The 27,677-nt window shown below is 47.4% G+C and overlaps 1 protein-coding gene across 10 annotated transcripts in view; it reads left to right on the top strand.

The window, feature by feature from the left end:
* The window catches only part of GATAD2A (GATA zinc finger domain containing 2A), a 92,832-nt gene that overhangs the window by 1,789 nt on the left and 63,366 nt on the right, over nt 1-27,677 (top strand). For 2 of the 10 annotated variants that reach the window (XM_043467475.1, XM_043467481.1), the window contains exon 1: nt 12,069-12,417. The exons of 5 other annotated variants lie outside the window; for them this stretch is intronic. The gene's annotated coding sequence lies outside the window, so the exon portion shown is untranslated. Of the gene's footprint in view, nt 1-3,266; nt 3,286-11,813; nt 11,834-11,873; nt 11,893-12,068; nt 12,418-27,677 lie in introns of those variants that run through there. 3 more of the 10 variants (XM_043467478.1, XM_043467477.1, XM_043467476.1) reach the window with 3 other exon arrangements.

The following is a 27,677-nucleotide window of genomic DNA, read 5'->3' on the forward strand; positions in this document are numbered from 1 at the left end:
GAGTCACGGGGCCACTACAGTGTTGTCAGGCCAGTGCAGAGACAGGACGGACAGGGCTGGAGCATTGTACCCCATTATCACACCTTCATGTTGTGGGATTGACCCACTTCCTGTCCCATCCCTCAGTCCTCTGTGCGCTAGAACTCACCCCCAACCCCTGCAAAAGGAGAAGGAAAAAAAAAACACTCGTTCAGGTCTTCCTGCTGTGTTTTCTCTCCTGAGGTCGACTCACTTACCCCTTGATCTCTAGTGGATCTTCAGTTTGTGGGACACTCTGGTTTGAAAGGCAGGGCAAGAAGCAGGAAATGGGTCACCTTCGATTCAGGAAGGGAGGAAGGGAGGCAGAGAACAGGGGATTTGAATTCATTTCTCTAAGTTAGGTGCCTTCAGCTTGGCTCAAAGGAAGTTTTTACATGGCTTTTACAAATCTCATGTGTACTTTATTTTAGTGGCCCACCCTGGATTCCAAATTCACTCCAGTAGCTAATTTTATCTGTTTTGCCAAACGCAGAGCTCTCTGGAGCCCAAGTTGATGAATGCTGGCATTGAGAGATGGTCCAAAGGACAGGAATGAACTCAATTTGAAACCTGAGTAACTTGTAACCACTTCGTGTCCATGCACAAGTCTCAGGCTAAAAACATGGGTAGAAATGTTCCTGAAGTGGAGTTCCGAAATAGAGGCTGAATTTGGTGGGTTTAGCATTTCAACCAGTTCTTCCCTCTGACTCTGCTAGAACCTCAGTTCACTTTACAGTTTGACTTAAGACTGTCTCTCTCCTGTTCATTTCCATCTGGGTCTTGCTTAATTTGCGTCCTTTGTGAAGGCTCCTGCCGAGGCTATAATTTGAGTTCTAAATCTGTCGGTGGACCATGTGGACACAAGTTTCAACTCGAGCTATTTTCTTCTGTGGAGAAGCGCTTGGAGAGTTTCCTGGGCCCTCTGCTCCTGCAGTAGTCAAGTCCAGGCAGGAAGCTGCCACGGACCTGGTTGCTTCTCTACTGCCTCTTCCTGGTCAGCTGTAGGCACTGCCCTGAAGGGAAAAGGAAGATGGTGGGGGACTCGGGGCTTAAGATGTCCTGAGACAGGGCAGAGAAGTGCTGTCACATGTTTATTATTTGAAATGAAACCCATAGGACCGGCAGGGTGAGGTGTTAGGGAAGGGGGAGCTTTGAAGTCAGAAGGACCTGATTCAGATTCTGGGTCTGTCCTTCCTAGCTGTGTGGCCCTAGATAAGTTATGGCACAAGATCAGCACGTTACTAAATATTTGAGGCAGGGGTCACATCTCTGTGAATATGTGTGAAGGTGCCTAGAAATGGGAAGTGCTTCCTAGATGTGTGAATCTAGGATAATGAACCAGAGGCAGCCAGCACAGCACCTAGCACATGGTTGGTGTGCAATAAAGGTTGGTTGTTGTGCTCAGGAGACTATGGTTCTGGCCTGGACTCCCAGACCAGGAAACGTTTGATATTTTGCCAAGGCTAAATATGCCCAAAGAGCAAAGAGAAAGAGACTTGTCTCTTGCAAAATCCACTGCCTACCTGGGTCTAGCATTTTTCTGTGTTCAGATAGCAGTTGTGAGATAGTTTGGCTTTGTGGCAGGGGTTTGTGTTTGCCTTGGCCTTGCTTTCTCCCTCTGTAAAACAGGGTAACCTGTGAGCTAAGGACAAGGAGATATATTACTATAATTAGACCACAGGCCAGATAGAAGATTATTACAAACTTGAATTGTGGGAGGAAAAGAAGGTGAACCATATAGGATCCTAGGCCAGATTTTGGGACTGCTTGACTGAAGGATCCGAAACAGTTACCTGATAAGTGATCTCTTCTTACACATTAGAACCTTGGAAGACGAACCATTCTTTTTGGGTAATGGGTCAGATTTGGGGGCAAAAGACTGCAAACGTGATGTACAAAGGCATTTGTTGCCACACAATAATAGTACATTGAGTGTGTAGCATAGTGCCTATGAGATCAGAATTCACCTTGAGGTCCCAAATATCCAGAGAACTGTGGAGATGCTAACTCAGCCTCTGTGGATGGGGACTGAAATGGGCAGGACACTTTTTTTCTGAGAAGCTGTTTTTCTTAGCAATTAGTGAACACCTTAAAATTGGGCCTGATGAGTTGGGCTCAACCTTTTTCACTTATTCATTGTGGGGACAGATGGCACTTGTCCCTGATAGCTAAAACCTGGGTTGCAGGGGAATAGTGAGTGAGAAATCTGAGCTAGGCCTCCACTGCATTGCTCCCAAGTTAGAAGAAAAGGGTTCCCTCCAAAAAATATCCCCTCTCCCTCCCTCTGCCCCCCGCCCCCCTCTCCCTCTCTTTTTCATACATACACAGTGAATTTTACTGTTGAAGCTAAGAAATATATACCAGTCTTAAATTTCTCTTAATTCTCTTAAGGACATTTATTCCATTATATGGGAAAGGAGCAAAGTTTATTATTTTTAAAATATAAAACACAAGGTTAAGAACTTTAAAGGGATTATTATCCCTTCTGAAATTATGTCTCTTATGTACCACAGACTTCACTTTGGTGGATGGTGGCGCCACCATCTCATCTCTTTTATCTAACAGGAAGTTTTTTAAACCTTTTTTTTTTTTGAATTGAAAGATCCTTACAGCAATAAAAACCCTTGGATAGTTAGAAATGATATTGATCTAGGTACATTTATTAGATGTAATGTAACGTGGTTATCCGTTGGTAGGCTGCTCTAAAAGGCATGTGGGTCCCAACACTGCCCAGCTTCTAACTCTGGATGATAAACTGTTGATTTATGTAACTGAAATAGCTGGGAAGTCAGGGTTTCCTTCCTGTTGGAGACAGCACTGGGGGCATTAAATCCCTCCGGGATTTTGATGATAAGAAAGAAGCTGACCTCTTTTGGAATTGGGAAGTAACTACTCTATGGAGCTGTTCCATTCAAATAAATGGATGTTGTTATTTTGAATGTCTAGTTTTTTTGTTTTTTTTGTTTTTATTCATTTATTTGGCTGCACCAGGTCTTAGTTGCAGCATGTGGGATCTAGTTCCCTGACCAGGGATCGAACCTGGGCCCCCTGCATTGGGAGCTCAGAGTCTTAACCACTGGGCCAGCAGGGAAGTCCCTGAATGTCTAGTATTAAGTTTGACTTTATCCTCTCTGCAGATTGTTTGCCTTTGTCTATATGGATGTGTTGCTTGGATATGAATTTATCCCTTCAAACTGGCATATAAGGGACGTTTGAACACTCAAGTAAGGGCTCAACTTCTTATGAGTTTTCCTGTGTGGCTCTAAGGTAGGGTGTTTTTTTTTTAATATAACTTAAATTGGATTGGAAAATAGAAAGTGTTAGATCTTCTGGCTCATATAACTTCCTATGCCAGCAAATAATTTAGCAAAAAATGATGCACCAGGCACGCCATGCTGCATGCTGGAAGTCTAGCAGTGAGCAGGCTAGAGAGATGCGGTCAGGCCTCCAGGATCGTACGTCCCGGTCACAGGCAAATGAATGAATGAAAGAATATCTCAGGGCTTCTCTGAGACTGTCCCTTGATGTTGAGATTTTGGGGTAGAGTTTCTTGAAAGTTTGGAAGTAAAACCTTACTACCCTTCTGATTTCCTCACTGGACTCTTTTTTTTCTGTTTCCTCTCTCTGAAAGGAAGCAGAAATTATGGTGTTTTCCCGGTTGATTGTTGGCTCTTGGCACTAGTTGATCCAGGATGACTGGGGCTATAGTCTTGGACAAACAAAAGAGATTCTGGAATGGTTATTTCCCAGAGCATTTTCAGCTGTGCTTCTCCTGAAGCTGGTGGCAGTGTGTTTTTGGAATCCCGTGGCATTTCTTCATGGCAGTGCCTATTATGCAGAGATGCATGCATGCATGCTAAGTTGCTTCAGCCGTGTCCAACTCTGTGCGACCCTATGGACTGTAGCCCACCAGGCTCCTCTGTCCATGGGATTCTCCAGGCAAGAATACTGGAGTGGGCAGCAGTGCCCTTCTCCAGGGGATCTTCCTGATCCAGGGATTGAACCCATGTCTCTTATGTCTCCTGAATTGGCAGGCAGGTTCTTTACCACTAGCACCACCTGGGAAGCCCAGATATGCAAAGAGATATACAACTCTAAATGTCCTCTTGCCTCATTTGGAATCTCTTTAAAAAAAATCAGACAAGGGTAGTACTTGGCTGTTGTTTATGGCATAGGCAAGGTGAGATTTCAAAGAGCTAGGTTGCTTTATCTTGTATTAGTATTCTTGGCGCAGAGTTCCCTCTACCCTATCGTTCCTTCTTATACTGGGACTGGGGAAGCACTAGTTTCATTTTCCTATGTTGTGGTCCAGATTTGATGTTAGTCCACTTAGATCAATCATGTGACAGGTGTTTTTCTTAAGTAAGTGTATTTATGAGGGGTGGAGCCAGAGAGCAGGGCTGGATACTCATTCAGGGCCCAGGTTCCAGGGGAGAGGGAGCATATTAGAAGGAGTTCCTGGTAGTCTTCTTTTCCTCTCTCTCCACCCAAGTACTGACTCCTGAGAAGAGGAAAGCCCAGGCCGGAAGTGGGCGTGGACAAGTATTGCAACTGTGCACGTGATCACAGACTCCCACCTCTGGGCTCTGCTGCCCTTGGGAAGTGGATGCTTGCTCTCTCTTCACTTCCTGTTCCCCGCCCTCCAGGCTGTGTTCTTAGGCTCCTGGGTGAGCATAGAAAACATGTTAGGCTCTCACTTTTTGCACAGTAAGCTGCTCTGTCAGAGCTGGGAGCTAGTGGACCTGCACTTAGCAGGACTGCAGGCCCAGCTTATTTACCCACAAGTTCAGGACTGTCTGGCAGGGTGGTTAACAGGACAGTTTCCTGTTGCATTATCACAGGGTTCCCTGCAGTAGCTTGCCTGCAAAAGGCTGCTCTGGAGATGTGTAGAGAACTTACGGAAGCAGACAATAGATAGATCCTTCTACAAGAGTGTGTTCTTGGATAATCGTTTGCTGTTATTTGTCTTTACTGCTTGGTAAAAAGTGCCATGGGAAGCCCTGTGTGCAAGAGAAATTTTAGAGCCGGAAAGCCAGATTCTGCCACTTGCTGGCTTTGTGCCCTTAGGAAAGTGGCCTAACATTGGAGCCTTCGTCTCTTCATTTGCTGGTGGGGATGGTAAGCATGAAGCAAGCAGCCAGACTGTTGTAGGTGCCTAGTAAAGGTAGCTTCCCAGGTGGCTCAGGGGTAAAGAATCCGCCTGCCAATACAGGAGATCCCCTGGAGGAGGAAATGGCAACCCACTCCAGTATTGTTGCCTGGGAAATCCCATGGACAGAGGAGCCTGGCGGGCTACAATCCATGGTGTCACAAAGAGTCAAACACAACTTAACAACTAAACAACAGTAAAGGTAATTGTTACAGAATCATATCAAGGCTGGCTATTCCTCTTGAGGTTGGCACCCAAGTTTGGATAGCTACCACTGGCAGTTAATACTGCCCAAGAGCAAACCAGTCCATGTTGGGGCCATAGGCTGCTGTTTATGATTGAGTGCCAGTGATGTAGAGCAGCAGTCCTCAATTTTTTTGGCACCAGGGACTGGTTTCATGGAGGACAGTTTTACCATGAACCGGAGGGAAGGAGGATGGTTCTGGGATGATTCCAGCACATTACATTTATTGTGCACTTTATTTCTGTTGGTACATCAGCTCCACCTCAGATCATCAGGCATTCCAAGAGGTTAGGGACCCCTGATGTAGAGGTTCCTGGATTGGCTGATTTTTCCTAATGGGTTTCCTTAGTTCACTGTAGCCTTATACTGCCCCTGCTGCTGCGGCCACCACCACTGCATCACCTTGGTATACCCTGTGGACTTGCTGTGCCTTCTGAAGCATGACAGGGTAACTAGAAAAAGGCTCAAACTTACACACGATGTGGCTGCAGTATGTTATAGCAAAAACCTTACCTTCAAGTGTGATGGGAGTGCTCATTTAACTTGTTAAGGGTTAGGCGCCTGACTGGATACAGGGGCCCAAATATGCTGCTAGGAAAAGAGAGGTTCATGCACTGGAAAGTGCAGCAAAATGCTGCAGCTGGAATGTGGAAGGAGGGATGGATTGGAGAGCCTGCAAAGGAAGGGGAAATGGGGAGAGCTATTTTTTAGGTGACTGGGCATTCACAGGGGAGGAACAGCATGGGCACCATCAGGGACCTGGACGTGAAAAACAGTCTGGTGAATTCTCTTGACCTGAGGTGGTTATGCTCATCTAAAAATCAGTGTTTGAATGGAGCACCTTTGGCAAGAAAAGCTCAGTTACCTTCAAAAGTAGAGAGTCTTATAAAATGTGTCATAGTAGGATTCAAGATTGAACTGTAAAGTTATATTTAAATTGACCTCTGAATAAGTATTTTCAATCAACCAGTGGTGGCTAGTGAAATCAGACTGTGCGGACTCTCTTTGTAATAGTATGCAGTCTACATGGAGGACAGATAATGGGGACTGCTTCTGATTTTTTTTTTTTAATATTTATATATTTCAGCTGCACTGAGTCTCAGTTGCAGCCTGCAGGATCTTTACTTGTGGATGTGGAATCTAGTGCCCTGACCAGGGATAGAACCTGGGCCCCCTGCACTGGGAGCGCAGTCTTAGCCACTGGACCACCAGGGAAGTCGCTGCTTTTGAATTTTTTCTTTCCTTTGAGAATTGTCATTTAAAAATTTTTTTAAAAATTTTATTTATTTATTTTTGACTGTGCTGGGTCCTCATTGCTGCACAGACTTTTCTCTAGTGGCAGTGAGTGGGGGTATGCTCTAGATGTAGTGCTGCGGCTTCTCATTGCAGAAGGTGGGTTCTAGGCGCTCGGACTTCAGGAGTTGTGGCATGTTGTCTCAGTCGTCGTGGCCCCCAGGCTCTAGAGTCAGACTCAATAATTGGGGTGCACCGGGCTAGTTGCTCTGTGGCATGTGGGGTCTTCCTGAGTCAGGGATTGAACCTCTGTCCCCTGCATTGACAAGTAGATTCTCTCTCACTGAGCCACCAGGGAAGCCCTAAGCTGGTCTAAAATTCTTAACATGCAGAACAGTTTTTTAACTTGCATGACATTTTCAAGGTTTAGGCTTTATATTTTATATTTACAAAGGTTTCAAGTTTATATTTATCCTCTTAAAGTATCTATACTGAAAGTTGATTTTTTAAAATTTTATTTATTTTTTTTAATTGAAGGATAATTGCTTTACAGGATTTTGTTGTTTTCTGTCAAATCTCAACATGAACCAGTCATAGATATACCTCTATCCCCTCCCTTTTGAACCTCCCTCCCAGGTTGATTTTTGACCCAAATTTGAAGAAAAGATTTTACTGCTTTCAAACCAGGAGTTGGTAATATTGTAGGCCTGACTAGGTCAGCATGGAACAGGGCAAGCTGTGAGGGAGAAAACTAGAAAGACCCATCTCATATATTTTCTATAGTAAAATGCTGGGCACCAGTGGAGGCGGCAAGTACTCATCCTATTAGGAAAACTTTGGGAGGAATGTTTTTCTCCTTCCTATGTCAAGTTGGAAGATCTGCCCTTTAATAACTGGAGATAGAGGTATGAACTGGATACCATGGTTTTAAAATATGTTTTTCTAAATGTCAAAACCAATGATGTTTATTAGCATCCAAGGATGAATGATGTGACTAACACTTTCTTTGTTAAGCGTGTTTGAATAGATTTATTTCTAGACTTAAGACTGTCATATAGCACTTTTTTTTTCCCTGGTCGTCTTCTGTTTTTTTTTCCCCTCTTAATTCTTTAATTCATAGAAAACATGGTTCACTGACTAACTTTTCAAAGACTTAAAATAGATCTAAATTAGATGTGCTTTTTTTTGTCGGCCGTGTATAGACACAAAAGAGATATTCCTTGCCAACTGGTGACACATGCAGATGAAGACAGAGTGGGAGATACACTTCCGGTTCACGGTTCACAGTGGTACTTCTTAGCAGTTTGTATTTAACCCTTTAGGGAAGCATTTGTACTCAGAACCCTGTAATAGAGGGATATCGTCAAGGTCACAGAGACTAACTACACATGGAGCCTGAACTCTACATTGCATTGACACTTAAGTGTTCAGAGTTGTGGTTAGAAAGGATACTCAAACACATGTTGACAAGGTGGCTCATCTCCAGAGAGCTGCACTTCAGAGAGCTTTCCTGGGATGGGGCAGATAGGAGCTGATGGCTCCCACAAACTCCGAATCTAGTGTAAAAGTGTTGTGATTGTTTTTAAACAGTGACATTTGTTGTAGCAGCTGTAATGTGTTGGGAGTATTGTATTTTTCTTCAAGTACATCCCCTTTAACTCTTTTCTGGTCCTTGAAAAAGGTACCAAAAATACCAAAGTACTAGGGAGATGAAATTCACAAAGAAACAAATCTTTTCCTTTCCCAACTCAATTGCTTTGTAATCTCACCATCTGAGTATGAATTTGGGGTGAAATAAGAAACTTAAAAATAATCCTCTTAGAGACTGTGGTTATATTGTCTCTAAACTCAATGAAAATAGTTTTAGACTTTCGAGTACTAAAAATGCAAAGTGTGGAAAGTTGTCAGTGCTGTTTTTCTTTCTTTTTAAATATTTTTTTTAAATTTTATGATCACATTTCTATTTATGTATGTGTGTATGAATTTTTGGCTGCATTGGGTCTTTGTTGCTGCATGCAGGCTTTTTCTAGTTGCGTTGAGCTAACTCCTCTCTAGTTGTGTTGCACTGGCTTCTCACTGTGGTGGCTTTTCCTGTTGCAAAGCACAGGTTGTAGGGTTTGCGGGCCTCAGTAGTTGTGGTGCACAGGATTAGTTGCCCCTCAGCATGTGGAATCGTCCCGGACCAGGGATAGAACCCATGTCCCCTGCATTGACAGGTAGATTCTTAACCACTGGGTACCCGGGAAGTCTACTGCTCTTTGTCATAAGGGTACCTTAAAAAAATTTTTTTTAAACTTTTTATTTGGCTGCACTGGGAGTTAGTTGCAGCATGCACAAACTTTAGTTGCAGCATGTGGGATCTAGTTCCTTGACCAGGGATCCAACCCGGGCCCCTTGCATTGGGAGCTCAGCGTCTTAGCCATTGGGCCATGAGGGAAGTCTCTTTTTTTTTTTTTTTTAAACTTGAATGAACAACCTGTTTATTCTTTGGAGAGCTTCTTTGAATACAAATTGGAGCTTAGTGTCACTGTTTGATAGCGGTAATCTAAAAATTGGTTAAAGTCTTCATAACTAGGCCTGCTTAGCTTGTGAATTTAAGCATTCTGAGAGAGAAAGCCATCTAGAAAGTATAAAGGATAATGAATCCATCCCTTTTCAGCCCTTTCTGCGCCAAAGCCACTCCAGGAGTAGCCAGCTCTGGCCCCTTGCCTCTGCTATTCTCGTTGCCTAGGATGTCCATCCATTAAGAGCTGGCTCAAATGTCACATCCGCAAAGATTTCCCAGAGCCCTCCCCAGGGAGGGGAGCAGTCCTTTCCTCTGTGAGTCCTGACTTTCCTACGAAGGCATTTTCTGCATTGAAATCATTCTGTGTCTTTCTGTGCCACCAGCCTGTGAACCTTGTTTAGGTGGTGCCTCTAGGCTCCCCAGCCTACAGAATCCAGTTCTTATTTATCAGATAAGACATCTTAAATTTTTGTCCACCAGAAACTTCAAAGAAATTTTCTGATTAAAACCCAAAAAGTACAGTACCTTAAACATTCAGTAGGTGATGCTACTCCTTTTCAGTCAGTTTCACACTACTTTGGAGCCTTTGACCAATTTCTGCTTTATAAACGAGGACACGAACATGGAATTTGGCCCAAATTTCTTTTCGTCAGTCCCTCTGTTGTACAGGAATTTAGCTCAGATGGTGTTTGGAAGTTTATTTAATAGTATGTTAGAGAGATAATTAGAATATTTCTTCAGTGGTTAGGGTGGAAGGAGGCTTGGCTATTATTAGCAAGGATCTGATCTGAAGGATATGAAGTGAATTTGGCAGAAAATTTTTTTAACTTAATAACAGAAGTGTTTTTATGTTAACTGGCATCTATACATATTAAGTGACTGCCTCGTTCTTAGGGCAGAGGGAAAAAACTTCAAGAGAAACATAGTTCTAGCCCTGCTTGTCTCTTAGTGCTTTGTTTTAGAATGGTATCTGAAGGTGATTGCAGCATATTTCTTAATCAGCTGAATCTCAGTTCAGCCAGCTGAACTATTTGCTGTTTAGTCCAGTACAATGACACAAGGCCTCAAAGCCAAGCAGCATCAGCATTCACCCACCTGAGCATCTGGGACCCCAAACAGGTCTGGATTCACCATCGCTTTTTCCATCTACACACTTGGTCCTCTCTTCCTATCACAAAATAAACCATTTCACCCTTTGCCAGCCAGAGAAGTTGGCACTATTCTTTGGAGGACCACCTGTCACCAGTTCACATCTCAGTCCATGGGGCCGTGTCATTACTGTGTCACAGCTGATGCCTTCCTCTTTAAAACAGGATGGTTGTCACCTGGGTGATTTGCACAGGGTTTGCCAGCTCATATTCTGGAATCCCTATGTCAGACTCAAGTCTTGGATCTCCCACCTGACCACACTTTGCTGTGTCTGTAGTTAATTAAGTTGGATTAATCACGACCCAGTTGAGGAGCAGTGAGGTAATATTTTGCTTGTATTGCTTTAACATAGCTGTATTGCTTTAATATACATCATCTCACTAATTGTTGGATAAAGCAGTTCTCAAAATAACAGAGTTGCCAAATTAGAGTGAAAATCATACTTGTTTTAAACTACCTTTGCCTCTGGGATCAGGGATTTTTCTGCATTCCTCTACCCAGTTACCTGTTTGAGAATAAACTTTTTTTGTTTGGTTTTTGAATTTGAATTTGAACATTTAAATTTCTTTGTAGCAAGGCAAATTGCTGACAAAACTGGGTCAGGCAAGGTGTTTGAGGGTCAACAACTTGTATTTTGTATCATTTTTAGTTTGAGGAATGCTTCTCTTTTGGCCCTGGAGAGGTCGTACCAGATGTTGGCTTTAAGCCCTTGAAAGATGTTTTGGGTTGGGTTGGGGGTGGAATCAGCAACAAAAAGTTGCCAGTTAGGTGTGGAACTCACCATTAAAATGGGCGTTTTTGAACTTCTTATTGAGATGGGGGCGGGGGACATGGCAGAAAACTTTAATTTGTAAAACTTATTCTACATTAAGTGTTTTTAAAGTTTGGGGTCAAGACCAGCTGTGGGTCAGAATTACATTGATTCTCTTTAAAAAAATGAAGTACAAAAATATCACTACATTTCAAGTGGTAAAGGTATGTTTGGTGAAACTTTGTTTCACTTGATGAATATGTATTAGGCTGTGTTATCTAGGTGTCTCATTATGAATTATTTGTATTAATGCCATAAAAAGAACTTGGGAAGGGCCTTTTTTGGTGATTCTTCAGGACCTAACCTTGATATTGAGAGCTTCTTGTAATACAACGTATTTTATTTTGCCTATTAAAATTGTGTTTTGCTTTATATAGCTGAATATCTCCAAAGCCCATCCTCTCGGGTTAGACTGTTTCCCGTGTTTCCTCCACGTCACTGCAGAGGGAAGGGCGCAGATTTGCTTTCTTGGGAGGTTTCACCTTCTCCTAGAAGCACGGGGCAGATTGGGAAGTAACTGGAGAGGGAGAGCAGTCATCTCTTAAGTGTTTTTAAGTGGGTGGCTCTGGCGCTTACTTTGTAGAACTCTCTTTACTGAGCTGGAGGAATTATGGTTTCGCCGATCCCCTGGAGGGGAACTTCTGTGTGTCGATCCCGCAGGGGTGGCATTCTAACCTCGGTTTTCAGAAGTTGCTCGATGTCTCGCGGCCCAGTTGGAGCGAGGTCAGCAGTGAGCGCGCCGTGAGTCAGCCCTGGGCGCGGCCCGCTCGGCTGTGCCGCGGGTGAGCTGGCGACGACCCTTCGGCGCTGCTACAGGAGCCCGCCCGAGCCCTCGTGGGAAACCGGCGCACGGGGCAGGGCGTCCCGTGGAGGGCGGTCGGGAGGGGCGGTGCTTCCGGGGCGGTGCCGGTCAGCCGACCCCGCCCACCAACACAAGACCCCGCCCACCAACTGCCTGGCCCCGCCCAGCCGGGCGCGGGCGGGCGGCGTCGCCTTTAAGAGCTCCCCGGTGTTTTGGGGGCCGCGGGCCGGGCGCGCTGACCTGGTGCGCATGTCCCGGGCGGTGACGCCGGCGCCGGGCTCCATGTGTGCGGCCGAGGGGCGCATTATCTGGCCGGCGGCGCGGGCGGGCGGGCGGACCGGCGGAGCGAGCGCCGCGGGCCCGGGCGGCCCCACAGGCGGAGCGAGCGCGCGCGGCCCAGCGCCCCCAGCCCCTCGGCCGCCCGGCCCCGCAGGCGACCCCGACCCCGGCCCCGCGGCCCCTTGAACCCGCTCACTGTCCTAGGGCCCGGCCGGCCCGCGGCCCGGTAAGTTCCGGACCAAACTTGGCGGGGGGCGGGGGCTGGGGTCAGGGCCGGGGTCGCGTGAGGGAGACTGGAGCGTCAGGGGCGGTGTGGGCTGGGCAGGGTCGGAGGGTCGGGGGGCTGTGAGGGACCCCGATGCGAGCGTGGAAAAGTGAGAGCGAGCGAGTTCTACTCCTTGTATTCCGGGAGCGTCTTCCTCGCGCTGCCCTGGAAAGTTCCGCGCTCCGACGCCGCCCGGGCACGTGGGGGCCGGGCCGGGCGGGGGTCCCAGAAAGTCGCGGCGTCGCCCCTCTTTCTCTTGCGCTTCTGGGGGTCAGAATCGGGTCCAGGTCGTGAGGTGCAGCTTCCGAGCGGCCGGGACGGGCATGGGGGCAGTGGCACGTGGGCGCGCGGGGCGGGGGTCCCGGGCGGGAGGCGAGGGTCGCGGGCAGGCCGGGCCGCGGCGCTGAACCCCGCGGCGACGGCGACGGCGGCTGCGGATCCCGTGTCAGAATAAGAGTCCCCGCGCGCCCACGCCTGCAGGGCTGGCGCTCCCCCCCGCTCGCGCCCTTCCTGCCTGACCCCGGGGAGCCACGGGACCCTTCCCCCTCTCTGGGTTCCGGCCTTTCTCAGGGCCTTATGCTTTAAATTTGCCTCTCCATCTAGGTGTTGGCTGTATTGATTTCTTTTTTCCCACCTGGAAAGGGTTGGCATCAGTGACTAGACAGCAGCAGCTGGCCTTTTAAAGGGATTATTGCCAAGAATCGGAATTGATCACTTCAACAAGGAAAGGCTTATGGGCAGGGCCCTAGCCTAGAGCGTGACTGACACTTGGTGTGTGTGTAAACACTGGGACCCAGAAATGAATGGGGACCCCTCCTTTAGGCACTGAATGACTTGGGAAATCTGCGTGCACGTTTCTCCCTTGCCCTGGGAATTTTGCAGGGACTGCTTAATTTTGTGTATCTGACCCTACCTTTTTTCTTGTGTGGTTCATCCTTATCTTTAGAGCTTTGGATTCTTTAGATCAAAGTTCGAGTGAGTCACTTGAGCCTTTAATTTTTCTCTCTTCCTTACCCTTTTACTTCTTTCAGTTTTCTCGGAGTGCACAGTCCTGGTTAAGCCTATGGTTCTTGCGTGTCCATTTCACGCAGTGACACCTTCTGGCTGTGGTAGCGCAGAGAAACTGAGGGACAGCCAGCCTTCTGCGCAGTCGCTTCAGTCTTGGACCCACTGTCCTGTTGATAATCTTTTTCTTCTGGTAGTGGTTACAAGTTTTCTTTTAAGTTCAGTTCAGTCAGTGATGTCCAACTCTTTCCGACCCCGTGGACTGCAACACGCCAGGCTTCTCTGTCCATCACCAACTCCCGGAGCTTGCTCAGATTCACAGCCACTGAGTTGGTGAGGCCATCGAACAGTCTTATCCTCTGTCGTCCCCTTCTCCTCCTGCCTTCAATCTTACGTGAAATGTTCGCTGGCACCAGAGTGCTGGTAACTTGTTAGGCCTGACAGCAAGCTGTGGAAGAAAGATCAAACTGGCCCCAATTTGAGTGCTCACTGTATGCTAAGCTCAGTTCACAGACATATTATTTCATGCCACATTAATCCGATTTGGGAAGGGAGAGTATAGTCCTCATTTTCCAGGTGGGATCACTGGGACTTCTTGCTTGCCCACGACTGCTGAGCAGTGGCGGCAGAGCTGGGCTCGCGTCTGCCCGGTGGGGCGCCGAAGCCCAGGAACGCTCCTGTCTGCAAGCTGTGTATGAGTATCTTCTGGGAGGTCCCACAGCACAAAGTCATGTACTTGTCCAAGCTCCAGTACCTCTGACTGGAGTTAGGGGATGATCTGGTAACTCCGTTTCTAGCCCTGCTTTGTCCTTGGAGAGCAGAATTACCAGGAGACTTTTAAGAACCAAGCCACAGAGTCACCCCATTGCTTTGCTTCTATAGCCTATAGCTCAGAAAAGTTGGCTCTTTTTTGGAGGAAGCGGTTTAGATTGGGGATTTTGAGAGTAATCTGCTAGACCCTCTCCTCGCTAACTCCCCCACTCTTCATCTTTCATCCCCTTTGTTGCCCCCAAAATTCTGAAGCTGGTTTTTGCAGAGGATTGCCTGTCATCTTGGATGTGGTGTAGAGAATGGGATTAATGTACTAATGATTTGGATGCATTGTTATTTCCATTCAGATGACATCATTTTTTTTAAATGTCAAGTCATGTCTATTAATGCAGTATCATTTGGCAGATCCTACAATCTTATATTTTGATAGAGAGGAAAGAAATAATGCTGCTCTTGGTAGAAAAAAATCCTGGAAGAATTTGTAGCAAGATGTCAACAAAATCTTTGGGTTAGGATTAGCAATAGTTTTTTGTCTTTATAAACTTTTTGGTGTCTGTGTTTTACAATTTTTTTTAACGAAAGAACACTTTTAAATATCAGTACTGAATGATAAAGCGTTTAAAAGACTCCAGTTCTCAACTCTTGTAAGTAGTTCTTCTCACTTGTTTTGCATCACTTATTTTGTGACTTTGTGGCACTGCAAGTAGTGATTTCTCTATTGATTTATTCAATAAATATCAGAGTGCATACCGTGCCTCTGGCGCTGTGCTAGGACTCTCCCTGCTCAGTGGAGTTTACTGTGAGATTAATGGGAGAGCAATTGTAACTAATCTCATAAACTTGAGGAAACTTAACATGGGCCAAGGATAGAAGGATGTTGTGAACTGGTAAGCAGGACTCGAGGGGGCCTTCCTTCATCTGGGATCAGAGGACATGTAGGAGCTAAATAAGCGGAAAAGGGAGAGCATTTCTGGCAGAGAGAGTGTTTGGGACTGAAGGAAGATCAATGTGGTTGGAGCAGAGAGAGACAAATGGGCAGGTTTCAGGACTGAGGGGGTCCGGAATTTACCATAAGAGCAGTGGGACCCAGCTGAAGAGGGGGAGGCAGGGACCAGTGTGATGAGGGCGCACTGAACCCCATAGCTAGGACCTCCTTGGGCCCTAGACAGCAGAGGACTGAAAGGTGAACCTGAAGGACGTGAGTGGGAGAGTGGTGAAGCTGTTTCTGAAATGTTGGCATTTTCTGGTGTTCTGTTGGGAGAGAATGAAAAATGACCTGCAGAGTCTTGAATGTGTCAGTTTCCAAGACACAAAAGTGTAATACTCTTACCACTGAGTCCAGTTAAGGACTGCAACTCAAATACTTGTGTCGAGAACTACCTGTTTGGACTTGGGGTGTTTCTGTGCCATCAAATGGAATGGACAAGACTTTTCCCTGGGCTTATTTTTTCCCCCCAATAATTGAGATAATTTATGCTCATTGTAAGAAAACTAGGAAGATTATGAAACAGGGGAGTAGGTGAGGTCTTCATGAGCCGTGGTCCTGGGGTAATAGAGCATCGTTGGGATTTCCTTATAATAGTTGTCAGGTTGGGAAGTGCCGTAGAACCAGAAGAACGAGTTGGCAGTGTCATAGTTTGAGGCTTACAAAACTGTGCTGCCAGCTAAATGTGGTTGGTTGGTAGAATGGATGCTCTTGAGTTTATATGAACTGTTTTAGGAGGTGAGTTAGGCAGTCTGGCTTCAGATTGCTATTTGTTCAGCTAATGAAACTTACTTTATGTGCCAACTGTGCAAAGCTACATCTTTGTCTTGAATTAGGAAGGCAGTGTGTTAAGAAGGTGGAGGTAAAAAAAAAAGAAGGTGGAGGTTAAAGGCAGGGGACCTGAAGAGGTGGCAGTGAGGCAGAAGGTGGTGAGACTGTGTTATTGGAGACAAGTTCCAGCTGGGGACATATCTTGCGTACCTGTGGATTTTCGCAAATATCATGTGGGACTTCTTAGTCAAGAGGGATGTCAGACCACAGGCTTCTTGCCCCTCCCCTTGCTTTCTAGGCTGTATTTGTGACCTCTTTTTTTGTCTAATGAAAATGTAGGTTAGTCTTTTAGAAGACAAAGAAACTTACTCTAATTGAAAACCTGCAGGTCGCCTTAGGAAGTGACTGGGAATCCTCTGGAACACTCCAGGGTATGTGAGAAAGGGTCTTTGCAGCTTTAGTGCACTGCACCCACTTTCTTGCTCTCAGTCTTCACAGAGGTACCTGTTTTACAGGTGAGTTTGACAGGGATCTTGCTTTCCTGTTCCGATTCCCAGTTCTTGGATTCCTTATGTGAAAGGACTGAAGATTTGATATGTGTCCGAGGAAATCTGAGGTAGAATGTGCTGGCTAGGATGGGCTGTACCTGAAGGGGGGCTCTCAACAAAATTGAGGCAGGAATTTGGAGGGAACGTTTGATGAGGCTGTAAACTTTGAGGCTGCTTGGCCTTAGCTCCAGCCATAGCTGGGAGTGGGGTAGAGGGCAGAGGCAGAGTTGGAGGCAGTGTGGGATTGGAAAGAAAGTCTTCACTTGATGCTGAAGAATCCTTCAGCTATTCCTCCTGTGTCTTCATCTCTACACTTGACACTACTTGACCTGCCTTGATGGCCAGGTCTTTTGATTTGAACCTTCAAACCTAATTTATCCTAAACAAGGTAATGCCTTTGAGCACACTCTAATGCTGCTGGATTACATGGTCATCCAGCTCCTCCTGGTGTCAGGGGTGGGGGTGCGGGGTGTTCCCGGGCAGCAGGTCCCTGTAGAGGTGTCCTGGGCCAACCCTGGCTTTGCCTTAGGTTGGATGTGAGCTCCACCCAACCACTTTGTAGTGACTTGACCTTGATGAGCCTCATCCTCTGTTTCTCATTTCTTCTTCTTTTTAAAATATTTATTTTAATTTATTTATTTGGCTGTGCGAGGTGTTTGTTGAGGCATGTGAACCTTTAGGGAACTCTTAGTTCCCTGACCAGGGGTCGACCCTGGGGCCCCTGCCTTCAGAGGCTTAGCCACTGGACTGCCAGAAAAGTTGCCTGTTTTTTTATTTCTGAAAAGAAGGAAGCATTGTCTACCATGAATGACGGAGTTGGAACTGAGATAATAAATGCAAAGGGGCACAGTGCAGCACCTAGTGTGTGCCTGCTCACACACTCAGGGCCACTGGGTGTACTGTTGTGGCTGGAATAGATGAGGCAGAGCTCGGAAGCTCACTGCGCTGCTTCTCATGTGTGGAGCACCTCCATGCTTGTGGGACAGATGTCACTGTCTGGCCCTGGGAACCACAGCCTGTCCGCACATTTGAGATGGAAGAAAGTGAAGTCGCTACAGAGGGTGATACTTGCAGGGTCACCTTGCTGGGTTTTCTACATCTGGGACTGGGCCCCAGCCTTTCTAATTTCAGACTGAATGTTTTTCCCGTCAGCCTTGGCGCCTCCCTGCCAGTACAGAACGTCTGGGTTGGTGATGCCTCACTGGGGCAAAGGGGACACAGCCCCTCTTCCTGACCCAGGGCTTTCTGAACCTCACATTCTGATTTTCAGGGGGCTGCTCTTCCATTTGTAAGATGTTCGCCAGGCAGATCCTCATGGGGTCCTGCCGTTGAGAACCAAGAGGGGCTTCTGTACTTCTGGCCTTACCACTGAGTGTACTTTAGCCAGGGATTGGAAGTAGGTTGCTTGATGGTGCTTGCAGTGGCTAATGGGTGAGTTTGGGCCTGAACCCTGTCTTTCTTCTGCACTCAGGCTGCTTGGGAATCTGAAGATCTGACAACAGCTTACCATTCTTCAGCTGTGGGCAGGTTGCCTGGCCACCTGGCCTCAGCTTTACCACCTGTAGATGGGCACTGTATCTTTAACCTCATGGGATGGTTGCAAGGACAACTGAGAAATATTTGAAAAAGTAGTTAGGGGTATCCTAACCCTTAGTCCTCCATTTACCTCTGAGATGAAACTCCTCCCCTGAGGGAATTCCCTGGTGGTCCAGTGGACTCCTGGACTTCCACTTCAGGGAGCATAGGTTCCATCCCTGGTTGGGGAACTAAGATCCAAAAACAAGCCAAAAACCAAAATCCTCCTCTGCCCAGAGGACGACTACAGCATAATCCCCTCAAGTTTTACATCTCAGTTATCAAGCACAATGAAACACTCAGATTGAGAAGCTAGATTTTCTTTATAACAAAAGTTCTACCACAGCCTAACAATTTGGAGGTCTTCAGAACTCATTGTAAGGAGATCTCACCTAAAAAGGTCAATCAGGTTGCCCAGAGGGGAATTTAAAAAAGCCTTGTGGTCTTAACTCTGCATATAATCCCAATATAACATTTCCTCCAATTCCGATTGTTCTGTGCAATTACCCTTTGAGTCAGTGGCTGTTAAACTTGACCCAACACATTTTTACCTGAGAGGAAGGTTCTCACCAGGACCTTGGAGGTGAGCAGGTTTCCAGGCCACTTTTTCCTTACTCGAGAGTTTCCATTTGTTGGGCTTTCGTGGCAGTGACAACAGATTTAGTTTTCTTGGGTGTTTTGGGCAGGCTCCCACTGCTAGCCAGCCAGTTCTGAAAATTTTGCTGCTGCAACCTTCATTCATCCATGGAGGAAAGTTTTTTTTTTTTTTTCTCTCCCAGTTGTTCAGTGCTGTGGGGAAAGTAGGAGCGTGGCAAACAGAATCTTTGGTTTGAAGGTGTTGGTTGCATTGGTTGAGTCACTCCAGACCTGTGATATTCTCAGGGTATGCTTATCATTGACAGAACACTTTAACTTCATTTTCTTTTTTTTCCTGTATTATTGTGTATGTAAAGGCTTAATGCATTCCTTCAATGGCAAGTGATTCTTTCAGAGGATTCTGGAGTCAGATCCCTCCCTGGGATTCTTTTTCATGCCCTGGAGAGATTTTGAGGGTTTGGTTAGTGTTTTCCTTGACACTTTTGTTTGATTAGTTGACCTTTTCAGCAGATTGTGTGTTGATCATCTGTCTCTTGCCTCTTTCCCCAAACCTTTAAGGTTTTTATTGTTGAGGCTTTCTGTCTCTTTCAACCCTACAAGTGACATTTCCTGACACTAAAGTCTGGGGAGAAGGCGGGAGTCTCAGGTGTCAGCAGTAGTCATACCCTGGTCTGCTTATGAAGTTTTCTTGATTAAGGATATTAACGGACTTGAGTCTGGATTGAAATGTAATTGCAGCCTACTGTCAATTTCTGTTTGTCAGGAAGAGCATTAGAAATGTAACTATTTTTGGTCCTTGGGCAGCAGACCAGTTTAGTATTCACCTGGGACTAGCTTCTGTGTGCTGTTTTGCTGAACCCAGCAGGTGGCATACAGTCTTCCAGATGAGTGGGGCAGGGCTTGATATTACAAACTGGAAACTGAGGCCTGAGAGGGGAGTGGCCTGCCCTGTGTTGACTTGCAGAAGAGAGAAGGACGCAGAGTCTATTCCCTTCTGGAGCCTCCTGGTCTGATCTGTGACTTTGCTTCTTTATGGCTTGGTTAGGTTCACAATTTTTATTTTGTTTTAGGTTTCTCTTCCCTTTATTTATGTAGTGTAAGTCCAGTGGCAAATTTCCTTCCTCAGGACCTTGTCTTTTGAGGTCATCACGGTATCTCTAATGTGAGGATGGGGCAGGACACAGTCAAGAATTCAGGCTGCTTCTGGAGTCTCCGGGCTGCATTTAAAAGCCAGCAAAGAAAACAAACTGTAGCTATGTTTCTTGTTCTGGAATTGAGTGGTTGATGGCTTTTAGTTTTAAGAGCATTAAACTGCTTTTCCCTATCTATTAAAAAACAAGAGATGGCACTCATTATTTAGGCACCCTCCAGATGAATCATTTTGGGTGACCATTTCAAGGATTCAGGAAAGCTGGACATCAGATCCTATTATCAGGCTCTACTAGTCTAGAGCAGGAGGGACGGTCCTCAACACTCAGGTAAGGGTGAGTCTAGAACAGCACAGGCTGGCTGCTGAAAAGCTGTGAGAGAGGTTGTTTCTCACTTACCCTTTATATGTGGGGGGAGTCTGCTCTGCCTGCTGAAGTCATCTTTAAGCCGTTTCATGAACTGGTTACAGGATTGAATGTGTTCTTGAACAAAAGAAGATTGGGGTAGGGGATGGTAAGGGGTTCCAGGAGGTATGTTGGTGATTTGGGAATCTTGGCTCAGGATTGGACAGTTGTCCTTTCCTGCTGCTGGTGCCATAGGTATCCACTCATCCCCCTCAGGGAAGATGGAAGAGGTTCCTCTTAACTTTCCAGAGATAAAATCAGGTGACTCTGCCATGACATGCAGCGAAAGTGTAAGGTCCCTGGGGAAGGTGCTCTGCATTGGGTGAGCACATGAGAGACCTGCGCGCACCTTCTGTGAATTTAAGATGGTGGGAGCATGCCCACTTTGTTGCCTTGGTTTATTGCAGAAAGGAGAAGGAAACTTAAATTGTAACCAGTCTTCTGTGAACCATTGTTGGCTGCTGCTGTTTCTTTAAGGTTTTTTTTTTTTTTTAAATGTTAGCCCATTGATATTTAAGAGCCTAAGTTACTCCAGTAGGTGACCCATGGAGTGAAATGCACTGCATGCGTCTCATCACCGCACAGCGAGTTGGTGGCTCACACTTGGGCACACTCAGCCCCGGCCCGTGTTGCGGGCTCTGAGATTCCCTGAGGCGAGATGCTGAGCTGGGTGGCGGAGATGCAGAGGGCCTCGGGCCCAGGTGGCCCCAGCCCAGCTCCTCAGTGAGTTGCCCTCATATTACTGAAGTGCACTGTGCACATAGAATTTTTGTTACATGTCATGACATGAGAAAGATGGGGCATCTGATCTGTGCTTGCCATGCACACTCTTCTGAGAAGAGATGATTTCCTTGGTCTCGGGGTTCTTAACAGCTATTGTGAAGCGGGTTCGTTGTGTGGGAGTGGACTGTTAGAGGGAGTGTTCCCTGTACTGGAGTGTCGGGGAGGGATGGCATTGGAAAATCACTGTCCTGGACCTCAGGGTTTGTGGAAAGTAAGTTTGAAAAATGATTATCGTTGATGACCTTAAATGGAGGGCTGTTGACACCTGATACTAAAAGCACGGAGCGCCCTCAGGTTTGTGAGGAGGGAAATGCTGACTTGAATTGGGTAGGGAAGCCAGTGAGGGAGAAGGGCCGCTGATAAGAGGCAGGCATGGGCTGACCTGGCCTTAAGTTTGCCTGATGGGGAGTAAAAAGCAGGGACAGGTGCCAGAGACCCTGTGCATGAAGATCGGGTGGGATTAACTGGGTGCCAGGGGCTGAGGACCAGTCACCTGTTCATTCAGCAGCCGGGCTCCCTTCTCTGCCTGGCCTGTGCTGTGCCCCTGGGTTCTGGCGATGGGCAAGAGGGCTAGTTCCTGCCCTCGGGGGCCTTAACTCTTCATGGGGGAGGCAGGGCACAGTGCCCTGGGAAAGAGGAAGGACGGGCAGGAGCGTGGTGGCACCTGAGTGAAGACTGGAAGGTGACGCAGGCCCTGAGATAGTGGGTCTTAAGTTTCCAGGGTGTGCTGAGTTTGAGCAAAGGTGGGGTGACCTGCGTCCTAGAGAAGTGTGGCCTGAGATCATGTCTCCTTCCTGGGAGAAGCCAGGCATTGTGAGACAGCCCAGCCTGTGGGCCTGGATGGCCGCTCTCTGCTTCACTGGGGGAACATAGTGGATTGAAGTATGGTGGGTCGTGTGTGGTCATCAGGACCCAGGACCCTCATGAACTGAGGGGTGTGTATCTTTGACCCTTCTCTGGGGGCTGGGTGCGGAACTTGATTTGTCCTTGTGTCTCCTCCTCCCCAAACTAGCAGTGCTTTGTGTTAGATGAAAGTGTGGTAAATAACAGATAAAAGAATAAAATATCTGAGGGATGGTCCTGAATATAAACAGTTTGTTCTGCTCTGTTCCCAAGAGGGAAGTAGTGATGAGTGGATTGAAAGTAGGAGGACACGGCCCTTAACTCCGCCTGAGAAAGAGCTTTGTAGTAGTTAAGAGGGCCCAAGAAGAGGCTCAGTGTGATTCCTGTGCCCCGGGAGCTGGTTGGTAATCAGCATTTTCTAAAATCTGAGAATTTTCCAGCTTGAGGCTTTGGACACTTTTCCAGACAGACCTAGAGCAATTAAGACACTTCCCTGAAACATCCACATGAATTTTTCCAAGAGCTGCTACTTTCTAGTTTGAAAAAGTTACCCTGTTTCATGCATTGCTCAAATGTTTTCAAATCCTGACTCTTCTGGCAGAGTCCAGGGAAGAAGACAGGTGGATGTCCTGCCAAATGACAGTACGGGTTTTGAGAGTAGGGAGGGGTTGTGGACACAGGAAGGAAGGGGGCCTTGGAGACTTGGCCCTTGGGAAAGAATGACTTGGTTCTGAGAGTGGCATCTGCCTGACGGTGACCAGGGGTCCCGGTTTTGAGGTTAAGGGTGGGAGTGAGGAATCAGGAGAGTTAGGGTGAGGGTAGCAGACTGGTGCCTCATGTACAGAGCTGGGAGGGCCAGCATGTGCCCTGGCCAGCAGCCACCTTAGGAAGCCCTCCCTTCAGGGCCTGGGCTGCCCCCCAGCTCCATGTTCCGTGGGCTGGGGACTGCCGAGTCAGTGACCAGAGGACCTGTCTCCTTCCCCTGGTCTGTGTCTGCTCTGTTTCCTGCCTCCTGTGAGCACTTTGCTCCTTGGATGGAAGGAAAGCAGCTCAGTCTGCACAAGTCCTCGCTGCGGGCCCCAGGTCTGCTTGCTGGAGTGCTGAGTGTGGTTGGCGTCTGTGTACATCTCACACAGTGGGAAAGACAAAAGGGTCTTCATTTATATTTATAACCCAGGCTGGCAGTGTTGAGCAGGTCCTCTTCCCTTAGCTTGTGTGTACCCTGGCAGTAGGAGCTTAGAAATCTGTGCTTCAGCACCCTCCGAGGGTTTTAGTGCCTCTCATAGAAGGTGAAGACACACATGAGTCACTGCATTTGCTGAATGGCTCACGGAATGAGGGCTTGCACAACAAGCCTTACTCTTACAGGAGGCTTCCTGAAATTCAGTAAAGGGTTAAGTTAGTGTGCTCTAATCAGAGGAATGGAGGTTGTGCTGACCTTTGCTTTAGGAAGTTCTCCCAAAGCCTTGGGAAGGATCCAGCTTAGGATGGTCTTGGTGAAGAGACAGACTGCCTCCCCAAGGTGCCACGGTTGAGATCAGAGCCTGGGTCTGGATCCCCATTAGCCCTGTAACCCTGGCCGATCACCTTGACTTCTCTCAGCCTGTTTTCTCTCCTGTCAAGTGTGGGCATCAGTGGCAGTTTCCCCTGTGAAGTGTGGGTGACAATGGCAGTCCCCCCGTGTGAAGTGTGGGTAGTGTTAGCAGTACCTGTGTGAAGTATGGGTAGAGTTGGTAGTACCTCATTCTGTGGTTACGAGGATTAAATGAAATCAGGCATGTAAAGTACTGGCACCACGCCTGGCACCAAATAAAGAATTTAATAATTGTTAGCCACTGTTAGACTTTTCTTTTCCTCCTTTAGTAACAAAATCTCTTGTCAGTGTGCTAAAGGTGATTCTCTGGATGTTCCCGCCTTTGTCAGCAGTGGGCTTTTTTTTCTGCAGCAGTTTGAATCTGTGTGCCCAGTGGTGGCTTTCTCAATGCAGAGTCAGGCCCTCCCCTTCCCATGCCACCAAAGCTCAGTGAGCACTGGAAGGAGTCCTGGACCACGGGGGACCACGGAGCCCCCACTTGCAGCAATCTTGTCACTGGGGTCTTGGGGACAGACCTGCAGTGACTGGGACCTAGGTCTGTGTGAGGGGCTGGTGACAGCATGGCAGTGGGGTGGGCCGCGGAGGAGGCCAGAGGGGTCCTGCAAGGCGCGCCCAGCGACAGTGAGGTGACTGGACTCCTTCCTACTCTTGCCTCCCTGGCACTCCTCCTCCCCCCGCTTCACCCCTTCTGGTCTGGGAGGGCTGCTGACCTGGGACTCGAAGCGATTTCCCAGAGGATTTCTTGCTTAGGTTGTGTTATGTTGGCAGGACTGTGCCATTGGGATGAGATGGACTTTGTGGGCTACTTGGGAATATCTCATCCCACTTAGGACCGTGTTCCTCTGGAATGTGTGGTCTGCGTTCTCAACAACTGACAGCTTAGAAGTGCGCCTTTGCCTGGAAGATAAAATGTGTGCTGGCCGTTGTGTGCCCCTGCGCTCATGCCTGTGCACCTGTGGATGGCTCTGTATGTGCTGTGTGCCTGCCGGCTGGAGTGACCCACACAGGCGCTCCGGTGTTTGCAAATGGAGCGAAGACATTGCAGTCAGTGTTGGGTGTGGACTTTGTGTGGCAGAGTCCTGCCTTTTGTGGGGTCCCTGGCTTACTCTGGGCTGAGTTTCAGGTATAGGCAAAGTCCCCCTGAGGGCACAACCCACAGGTTTCTTTGGACTTCTTATCTTAAGGCAGAGATTCACATGACATTTGCATCGTACCTCACAGCTCATCAGTGTTAGTACTAAAATCTACCACCAAGGAACACTCTGATTTGCAGCAGAGGACAAAGCAAAGCATATTTCAAAATTCTGGTCTCAACCGTTGCACCCCTGGAGGCAGGCACTCTTCTGAAGCTTTGGTGGGGGCGGGAGGTTGGCCCTCGCTGCCTCTCTCCTTCTGGAGTCGGCTTTTCCAGGTGTCTGAGTCCCTAGTACAGTTTCCTTCCTGTCTGCTCCCCAGATGCTGGCTTCTTGGCCCAGTGGAGCAGGACTTTTCCCAGCCAGCAAGACTGTGTCCGCCCAGCACCTCCTCTCCCCTTTGGCCCTTCTGTGAGGAGGAAGTGATGGGAAGTGTCCGTGCAGGGAAGCACTGACGGCCCGCAGAAGCTGGTGCTGCCCACTCTCCCCTCTTGCCTGCCTCCTCTGAGACCTTAGGGAGGCTCTGCTTTCTTCCGTCTTGGGTTCAGTTTACCCTGTAAGGGCTGGGGGCAGTGGACAGTTGGATGGTTCCTTGAAACACCCTCCCTTAGAAACCCCTCTGATCCTGACCTTCTCTGATCATACCTTTATTGTTGGGTACATTGTCAGGAAGATGTGGTGTATGTTCATGTCATTTCTCAGTTTATTTTTAATTGGCTTGTGTAGTGCAAGCTTGTATGTAGGACTTCCCTGGTGGCTCAGATGGTAAAGAATCTGCATACAATGTAGGAGACCTGGGTTCGATCCTTGGGTTGGGAAAATCCCCTGGAGGAGGGCATGGCAACCCACTCTAGTATTCTTGCCTGGAAAACCCCTTGGACAGAGGAACCTGGTGAGCTATAGTCTGTGGGGTCGCAAAGAGTCAGACACGACTGAGCGAGTAAGCATAGCACAGTGCAAGCCACAGTTCACTGATGGATGTTGCCATTGTTGTGGTTTCTTTTTTGAAACTTTGCAGCATTTTAATCAGTCGTGCAATTTAAAAGAATTATTTTTCTCTGTGGCTGTGCTGAGTGTTGATGTGTGTGAGTTTTCTCTAGCTGTGGCACGTGGGTGCTACTCTCTAGTTGTGACCCTTGAGCTTCTTATTGTGGTGGTTTCTCTTGTTGCGGAGTTGGGCTAAGCAGTTACCGCACGTGGGCTTAGTTGCGCCACGGCATGTGGGGCCTTCCCAGGCTGGGGATCGAACCCGTGACTCCTACATTGGCAGGTGCATTCTTTACTCTTGAGCCACCAGGGAAGCCCTTGCCAGTATCTTTTTGTGCAGTTTATTTGGGGAGTGGAGGGAAGGACTGAGTGATAGTGAAGCATGTCAGGGACATGGGCCTGGTCTGGGAAGCAAGTTTCTAGAACCTTACTTGTAGTTGTGGGTATACCAGCCCTCTGGGATTTGTTCTGTACACACGCCTCAGAATGTTAGAATGATCTGTTATTCTACCTCGAAGAGGCATTGTGTTGAGTGAAATAAACCAGACAATAAAGGACAAATACTGCATGATTTCTACTTAAATGAGATGATTAGCATAGTCAAATTCATAGAAACAGAAAGTAGGATGGTGGGTGCCTAGATGGGGGTGCGGGGGAGGGAGGAGTGGGTGATGAGTGTGTAATGGGGACAGAGTTTCAGTTTTGCAAGGTTAAGAAGCTCTGGAGATGGATGGTGCTAATGGCTGGGCAGCAGTGTGAGTGTACTTAATGCCGCTAAACTGTGCACCGAGAAAAATGACTAAGACCAGAGAAGTGACTTAAGTCGGTGAATGTTATGTATATTTTATTAATACCACATTGAGGAAGAAAAACAAAAGGGAACCTTTGTGAATTTAGAAATATCCTGTATCTTTATGAGAGCATGCATTTTTATCCTCCAAATGTTAGCTTAGAGAGAAATGAACAAAGGCGCTCACATTTTGATGGTCTACCTTATGTCAGATACTAGGGTCTTTAAAAAAAAAAAAAAAGATACGCATAGTTCTAGAAGGCTCATTGTAACATCATCTTGGGAGCATGATTCCGTGGGTGTTCTTTGGTCCCTAGGAGGGTGGGGCCTGGATGCACTTCCTCCCCTTGGTAGGGTGACAGGACTGGAGTCTGCAGGAGGTGTGGGGGGAGCAGTGTCCTGGAACAGCTGAGGTCTTCTCACAGTGCTCAGAAGAGATTGAAGGTAGTCCTTGTTTTCCTGTGGCTCTTTGTTAGACAATTTCCTTAGTATGGCACATATTTTATGGGCGTACCCTGAAGGGGAGACTGCAGTTCCTAGGTCCTCGTTACTAACACTGAAGTTATTTCCTCTTTTGTTCTGACATTTTCTTCAGGGTGTCCTTTCATAACGTCACACACTAATGCTAAACCCTTCAAACACTTACCAAAGTCTCAGACTTGTCTGGAGGTGGACATTTGATTCTTGTGCATTTTAAATATGGGGGGAGGTATTTTCTCTGACGTTTTGAACTTCCAGGTGGACTGCTTGGGCAGCTGCTAGGGAACGTGCGTGAAGACACTGAAAGGAGCCTCGTTATAAGGAGTCATAGGATTTTGAGGAACAACAGTAATCATAGTAGTCAAAGAAAGAACTAGTTGCTTCTGTTGGAGAGTCCGCCTGGAGCCAGGCTTTGTCGCTTGGTCTTCAGGGTGATCTTGAGTCCTAAGGGGCTAAACGGGCCCCCAGGGGCACAGTCGGATTTGGCCCCAGAGTGTTTGAATTGTCAGGAGGGTCGTGGCCGAGCAGTTGGTTGTGTATGATTCATCAGGAGGACTCTGTTCATCATCATCAGGATGGTCTGGTGATGTGAAAGGGGGTGATATCCAGAATGCTTAGGAGAGAGGAGGTAGGTGGTGGAGTCAAGTCTTCAGGAGGGCGTGGGTCTGTTGGAAGGATTGTTGATGGTATTTTTTCGGGAGGGATGCAAAAGGAGAAGGGGGCGGCAGAGGGTGAGATGGTTAGATGGTATCACCGACGCAGTGGACGTGAGTTTGAGCAAACTCTGGGAGATAGTGGACAGAGGA

Source organism: Cervus canadensis, chromosome 4 (assembly GCF_019320065.1).
Source record: "Cervus canadensis isolate Bull #8, Minnesota chromosome 4, ASM1932006v1, whole genome shotgun sequence".
Classification (NCBI taxonomy): domain Eukaryota; kingdom Metazoa; phylum Chordata; class Mammalia; order Artiodactyla; family Cervidae; genus Cervus; species Cervus canadensis.